Genomic DNA, 7,941 nt, shown 5'->3' on the forward strand with positions numbered 1-7,941 from the left:
TTGTTGAGGCCTGTGGAGGTCTTATGCATCATAACTGAAATTGTGTAGTTTCCTTCCAAGGATGATCCATATGACTTAACACATCAGACTTCACCAGCCAGTTTATTTAACAAACTTCTCAATCACTTCTGGAGCAGGACTTCACTCCTGCTTGCATTTATCCTCCTATATGCTGTCCTGGCCACTCTCAGAGGCTGTAGAAAGGGGGCAGGAGAGACAAGAACAACCTCCTTTGTGTATTCCTTTCAGCTCATGACTCACTGAACAGGGACCCTGGAAATGGGCCATGCTGAAATGCACTGCAGGCAGGGCCCATTTCACATCCTGGGAAACATCTCAGAGCTGCCTTCAAGTGCTCTGGTGCATGCCAGAAAGAACAAAGCACCTGCAAGGACCTCAAAATCACTCTATCCCTCTAAAACTTCTGTGCCACCTCTGTCCTTGCTATGTGCAGTTGGGACAGCTGGGAACAGGGAACTGTCTTTCTACAGATACACTGATGTTCCCAGGCCAGTGACACATAAATATGAAAATCAGTAAAGTCCAAGGACTAAAAGGACACCAGTGCAGCTCACTCAGATCCCACTGCTGTGAGCTCCTCTCACACCCAAGAAAAGTCCCCACTGCTCTTCCCAAGTGGTGACTAAGCCCACCCAATAACCTCTGCCACCCTTTTGAGTTCAGCTCTGGCTGTGCCCGTCCCTGTCTGCAGAGATGCATTTCTTGATACAATGGGAGCTGGCCAGATATAATCCCAGCCTTCCTTTTCAATTCTTCACCCTCATGTGGTAAATGTCTTTACTTGTGTCATTCCATTTACCTTTAACATTGGTTATTCTTCTTGCTAGCAATAGCCCTGGAGCTCAAACTTACAGGTGAGCACCTTTTACTCCTTACTCTTAGCTCTGGTGCTGACTGTGGAAATATCTCCCCCTGTCTTCAGCTGGTTCCAGGTAGAGAAGGGAATTTCTGGCAGGCATAGCTCTGTTATTTATCTAGGCTGGTCTGAGTATTTTCCCAAAGAATTTGTGAAATACTCTCTGAATGATCAAAGGCACAAGCATGTGACTCCAGGTCACTGGAGAGCAAGCTATTTAAAAAGCACTAAAAAAAGCAAATCTGAAAGACTATCTGGCACTAGAAAGCACTTAATTTAGAGAAGTGTCCATGTGATGAGTGAATGTCTTGTCATAAGGGAATATTGCAGCATTCCTCAGGGCTAGCGCAGGTCCCACTTTTGTGTGTGACACATGAACAGTGCCACACTGAATGTAAATGTGTTCACACACAGTTCAAATACCCTTGGCCTGCAGTCTTTTTTCTTTTCTTCCTCCATCTGTTTGACCCCTGCATCACTGGGCTGTCTGGTTGATTCATATAGTCTTGTGCACTATCAATTTCAGCTCGATCTTGATTTGGCATCTGTGTCTTTCAGCATCTTCGAAGAAAGCCATTGCAATTCCATGAGCCTCCATGTTTGTAGAATCATTGTCATTTCTCAGATGCAGATAAAATGTTTCTATCTTTGGGACTGAAGATTTGGCGTCTCAGATGAAATTGTTTTATCATCATATAATAGAGATAAGCTTCTTACTTTGAGAATTGTTGGAGTAAGGCTTACTGCTCTCATGGCAATATATACTTGCACTTATTTTCCATGGCTCTGTTTCCTGCTGGACTGGTTTAGGGAATAATAATCTAATGAAGGGCAAGAAGAAACAAACTGTGGTGAATTATTCCCTTTGCACTCTTTTTATTTCGAAGAGTTCATCTCCTTTCAAGGACTGTGTGGATTTTTCAGTTTCACAAATAAGACCTTGTCTAGATCCTTTCCTTTGACAGGTACAGGATCACACAGGAAGCCCTATGAACTTTCTGACACTGGTTCTAACTCAGAATTACAGCTTTTTAGTGAATTCCCTTGCTGCTCCGTAGGATTATTTCACCAACTGTTTTTTCCCCTCTACAGTTTATATAGTTAATGGGCACACATTCAGAACTGATAAATGAGTAAAATGAGCAAACATTATTATCTTTGCTGTAATAAATTGAACAGAGTGGGTCTCTTAGCATCATTTTGTGTACAGTCCTTGGCACTGGGAGCCTTACCAAGATGTGCCAGTTCAGGTCTCCTCACTCAGCTCCCTGGGAAGGCTGTCAGAGTGGCCAGCAGAGTTCACCTTAGAGTTTCTCTTCATGCCTTGCTCTGCAGCTGCTATGTGATTTGCAAGCAAAGTTTCTTTTTCTTCAAAAGCACTTTCATCTTTTGAAAACCTTCCCAAGAAACTCTGCTGCATCCCTAAATTATTGATGTTTAGGATAGGTCTTCTGGTGCCCTGAGGTCTAAAATACATATATTGATGACACCTGCTGGACTATTGTCTGTGTTGGCAGTGGTAGGAGAGACCTGTGGACCTTTAGTGACATGAAACACTGTGGGTATATATGTCTTTCAAAGCCAGCACGGAGATGCAGCTGAACTCCACTCCTTTACCCTTTGACATCCACTTTTTCTGAAAAACATTTTCCAGTGTCATATTTCAATGGATCAATAAAGCATATGGCCTTGCTACTAAAAAAAACAAACCTGAAAGTATTTTTGACAAGCTGAAACCCATGACCTTCCAACATTTCCATGTGCTGTTTGGCTCCTTTGGGTCAGCAAGAATAGCCCAAATATTAATATTAGCTGAATAGCCTTGTAATCCCAAAGAGAAGAATTTTTCCCAGTGGGGGGAGGCTCTCTCTTAAAAGGGCCCTTTGTATTTTCTTGGATGTTTCACAAATGCTGCACCTGTACATGAGAGCTTCATCCAGATATCAAATATGCACTTCAAAGTGTGCTTCCATACACCCCTGAAACAAGAACTCCTGTGCATTTGATAAATCAAATGGGAGTCTGATCTGATTATACAAATATTATGTAGCTACAATGGCTGTGCTCTAATTAGTTTTTCAGCCATGAACCTTTGATAGTGGCCCTTTTCTTCCAAAGGAGGTTTTATCTCCTATATTGGTCAAAATATTTTTAGTTGTCAACCTGTTAAATAAATTCCATCTAGTCCATGCATATTATCAATCCTTCTGTAATGTGTATTAACAAGATGAATAAGATTATTCTAATTTTGGAATCTCTTTTGCATTTAACAGTACAATTTTCCCTTTATGTAGAACACTATTCATGAAGACACATTTTCTAAGCAAGAGGTTCGATTCATTTTTGCAGATCTCAGATCAGTCCAGTGCTCTGTTCTCTCTGGCAAAATTTTTAATTCCCTCCTAGCTGAAAAAAAAAATCCAAATACATAAATTTAAAAAGAAGAAAAAAAATAAAATCCAACCACAACCAGACATTTGCCCACAAACCTTGAAAGTTCTGTGCATCTGAATCCCCCTGGCTGGAGCTGGAGGTGTCACAGGCAGAGATATTTCAGGTATGCTCAACTCAGTAGCAATAACCACGCCAGCTTCTCAAGTCCACCACTTTGACATCTCCAGCAGTTTTCTATTCCATAATGGCACAAGAGAAGGCAGGAGGCAAACCTGACCTCTGTGCAGTCTTGTAAGCACAGAGTGCCAACAAAACCCAGGATGAAAGGAAAACCATTTGCAATTCAGTAGGGATCTGCAACCCTTCTGCAAGGTGCAGTACAGTGACAAACAAGTGATGGTCTCATGCACATCATTACAGGAATTTCTCCATGCTGACAATGTGCTCTGATGCTCACCAAGTTTCATTCTAACAAAGCATGACTTTGTTTTCCTCACCTGCTGGCCTGCACTGCCAGGCCATGGGGTTTGCAGGTTTCATACCTGAGGGAGAGAGAAGCCCTGATGTTGTCTTCAGTGGTTGCCTTTCATGCTGAAACATTTTCAGCCTAATCTCTTTTATTGGCAGCATCCAAAGTCAGATGCTTAAACCTCATATGGAGACTGAATAATTAGAAAAAGGGATTGTATCCAACTGCCTCATGTACTCACATGTGCCTGAGTGGTGAAAAGTCACAAATGTCTTTCTTCTCTCTCGCTCCTTCACTGATATTGAATAACTTTATCCCTGTCAAGTGCAGGGGTGGTGTTGTGTCCTTTCATACACTTTAATAACTGGTTTCCCTTAGTTAATACTCAGTATCACCTGGTTTCCCTTTGACTCGAGGTTTATATTTTATGTTTTCCCAAGGCAGGTATGAAGGCTGGCTGCGCCCAGGTGCTGCTGCTACTGTTGAGCTTCCACTTTACATTCCCCAAATTCCAGCCTGGTGTGTCTAGGCAGATATCTCTTGGCTGTTTAAATTGAAAAACAGTAACATTGAAATACACTGAGGTTAAAGAGAAAGTCAAACAGCTGCTTTAGGCTTAGAGTAAGAGAGTACCAGCTGAGAGAGATTTTGTGGGCAGGAAAGCTAAAGGAATTGGTCTTTAATGCAGGAGCAAAACCACCTCTACAGAGACATGTAGGCTGAATAAGGATATGATGTGAAAATACAAGAAACAGGTAGCTGAAAAATAGCCAATTGTTTTAATTCCAGGGAAATTCCAAAGCGGGACTTGCTGTAGCACATCCAAACTGCATATATTCTGACAGTTTTTGCATTTTTAGTGGTGTTTTCAAGATGTCTTCAAACCACTGGTGATTTTCCCCCTCCCACCGCCCTTTTATCAGCAAGCAAAGATGACAAAGCAGAGTGGGAAATTAGAATATTACAATGTTCACTACCCACAGAGTCTCAGTGACCATAAAGACAAAAAACAACCTGACGTGCAGAGCACCAGCTGTGAGAGTTCACTGCCTGCGTGCGTGTGTGCAGCAGAGAGGGTGCAGAGCGTGGGGGATGAAATCGTGTCACTGCATAAGGAGTGGTTTGGGCACAGTAATTGTTATATCTGAACGATCGTGACATGCAAGCAGAGAAAACAATGATGTTTTCAGACTCTGCAGAGAAGCAAAATCCTTGCTTCTTCCAAGCACGGCTGAACTTTGCAACCAGGAGCTTAATGCCATACCAGGTCAGTTGGGATATTATTGTCTCTAACCAGAACAGTCAAAAGTTGGAGTTTGCTATCAACTGCCTGAATGACACCCAGAAATTCTTTCCAAACTTACAAACAAGCAAAGAGGCAAGTTTGAACCTGAACTCCAGGGAAATCACGCCCCTCAGGAGCATAAACAAACATGGCAACAGCTAGAAAATGATTCTTGAGGCGTCACTTTTGACTGATGCAGATGAGAAGTTTCCAAAGTCGGGGTCGCGACCCCGAGGAGCGCTGATGGAAGGGAGGTCATGAGCCCGGAAAGGAGGGTGGCAGCCCACAGGCTTGGGAACTGCTGAGGTAGGCAGATGAATGGTCACGTCAAAGGGGTCCCCCTGGAATACCCTTTTTCCCCTCTCCTGCCTCAGAAACAGAAACTAGTGAGTTTAAAGCTGACGAGACTGGCTGTTTATAGCATGCTGCTGTGTTTTTACAAGCACCCCTGGAAATGAGCCCAAGATGATTAGAGAGATGGGAGCAAGGAAAGCTCTTGAGGGAAGGATGTAGGACAAGGAGAAGGGGATGAGAAGGAGGTCTCTGGGAAACAGGATCTGCCAAGCAAAACTAAAATTTATCGGTTTCAATGGGAAGAGAACAGAGGCTTTTTAAGGTTGTAGTGGAGTTCTAAAGTCTAACTTGGAAGGTCAAATTCTTCTCCCTTGAGAAGTCTGAGGGATGTTCTTGTTCTCCTTCCCTGTGAGAAGCCCCTGGTGCTGAACTGGATACCTTGGTGTGGAAGTTAACACAAGGTGGGATTAATGTGTGGCCAGAGTAAGGTCTGTACAGCTAATATATACACAGAATAAGATAATTACCTCTAAGTGAGTCTCCAAATGGCCTCCTTTACTGCCCTTGTGTTTTAAAATCTACCAAAGCTAGGCCCTGCATTTAGGTGTATTGAGAGTTAAGACACTGTTACTGGGAACTGGGTGGTTTACTTTATAATGCTCATATAATGGAAGAAAGTGGAACAGACCAGCAAATTAATGTAGCATACATTACTAATTTTGTATCATGTCATTATTAAGAAAAGCATTTTAAGTTTTAATAATGTCATCTTTTGTAATGCAAAACTGGCTTCTATACAAGAGGAGCATCAGCACTGTGAAATGGATACCTTGAACAGACCCAGGGCATGGAGGAGACAAGCAATTTTTGGCAATTAGGAGGGAGTATAGCAAGAGCATAGGTTCAAGTCAGGGGTGGGAAATGGGCCCGGAGGGGATAAACCAACAGAGGCCATCAATGAAAAGCAAACATTAGGTGTGTGTGGTGCAATACCGAGCTGTGGCTACGTGCTGGGTACAACGCAGAGGTAAAGTCAACACCACTGTGTGCTATTCATTTAATAGTGCTATGTTGAGAGGTGTTCACTGGCAGGAAGGTTTTTGTAGCCCTACAGCTGCAGGGTTTCCTGGGTGCTGGCTTTTAGGCTCAAAGATGGCAGGGACAAGTCCTGCTCAGGGCTGAACCCTTGTTCTGTGAGCTAAAAGGCAAGGCAGAGCCAAGTTGTCTGTCTGTCCCTATTGCTACTACAGAGGCTGAAATAAATGCTGGAGAGAGAAGAGAGGTGAGTGAGACCCTGAGAACAAGGAGAGGTAGGATTTCTTGAGCTTTAAACACTGGCAGAGCAGACCTAGGGACTTCTGCACAAGGAAACTCTCTGCCTCTGCTTGTTTCTAGCAAGTTAAGGACTTTCTAGACCTTTTCATGATTAAATGAAATAATGTCAGGCACGTACAACTTCAAATGACAGCTAATTGGTCAAGCAAATTATGCCTAATCTTACATTCTCTGTTGAGGGCCTTGGGAGCTTTTTCCTTGAAGGCACATAATTTAGCAGGATGGTCCAGATTGAATTGGTAGGTGAGATTCAGTTAAAGCTTTTACATGCATATCTGCTAAGTGCCAGCCATAGAGACTGCTCACAGATGTGCTTCAGGTGTGGCCAGATTAGTGTGGAAGCAGTCCATGTATCCAGTTCTGGTGAACCATCACAGACCAGTCTCCACAAGTTTCTTTTCAGGATTTATACCAAACCTTTGTTTTGTTTGAGAAATTAGAAATTTTTATTTTCATAACGACCTTTCGTTTTGGAGCTGCCCTTTGGGCTATCTGGAATCTACATGCTGAACTCTAAATCAAAGGTTTCTGTATTTCATGTCAAATGCACAGAAATCAAGTGTGAGGTTTCTGCTCCAGTCATGTGGAAGTTCTTTTTAATTTCCAAAGCATACTGCATTTTCTTTTAAGAAACTGATGAGTTCTGTTTAATGCTGAGGTCAGAATATATAATTTCAGCCTGGCTGTTTTTTCACATCAAAGCATGTGACTTCAGTTTCCAAAACATTTTTCCCCAAATATCTTTTTCCAGTCTGGAAAATAACCCATGGGAAAATAATACAAATCTCATCATGATGCTTGAAATTGTCATGGTTTTCACATGTGACTGGTGACCATGCAAAGTAAAGAAAGGGTCTAATGTTACAGGATCTTCATGGTCAGTTTGTGTTGTGATTTAAGTGTTTGGTGCCTTTAGTGCAGCAATAATCTGGTCCCGTGGCTGACCCAGGACTGATCCATCTCTTCAGGTACACCAATCTCCAGTGTGCTTCAGTCAGTAGGTTTGTTCAAGGCTTTTCCCCTTGATACTACCTGAAAACCCTTTAAGGTATATTGCATCCTCCTTGCAAGGAAATTTTTCATGGGAATGTCAGGAATTTTTGATTCTCACATGCAGTCTGGTGATTCCTATTCTTAATTCTTCCTGTCACTGCTGGTCATAGAGCTCATCTCTGTGATGGCACCCTTAAAATAAAATGTTATCAGGTTCATAAGTCAATTTGTGATACATAATGTAAGGGCTCATCCAAGTCCTCCTACTCGAGCTCCTAAATACCAAAGGGAATT

The sequence above is a fragment of the Passer montanus genome, unplaced genomic scaffold, assembly GCF_014805655.1.
Source record: "Passer montanus isolate IOZ18808 unplaced genomic scaffold, ASM1480565v1 scaffold9, whole genome shotgun sequence".
Lineage (NCBI taxonomy): Eukaryota > Metazoa > Chordata > Aves > Passeriformes > Passeridae > Passer > Passer montanus.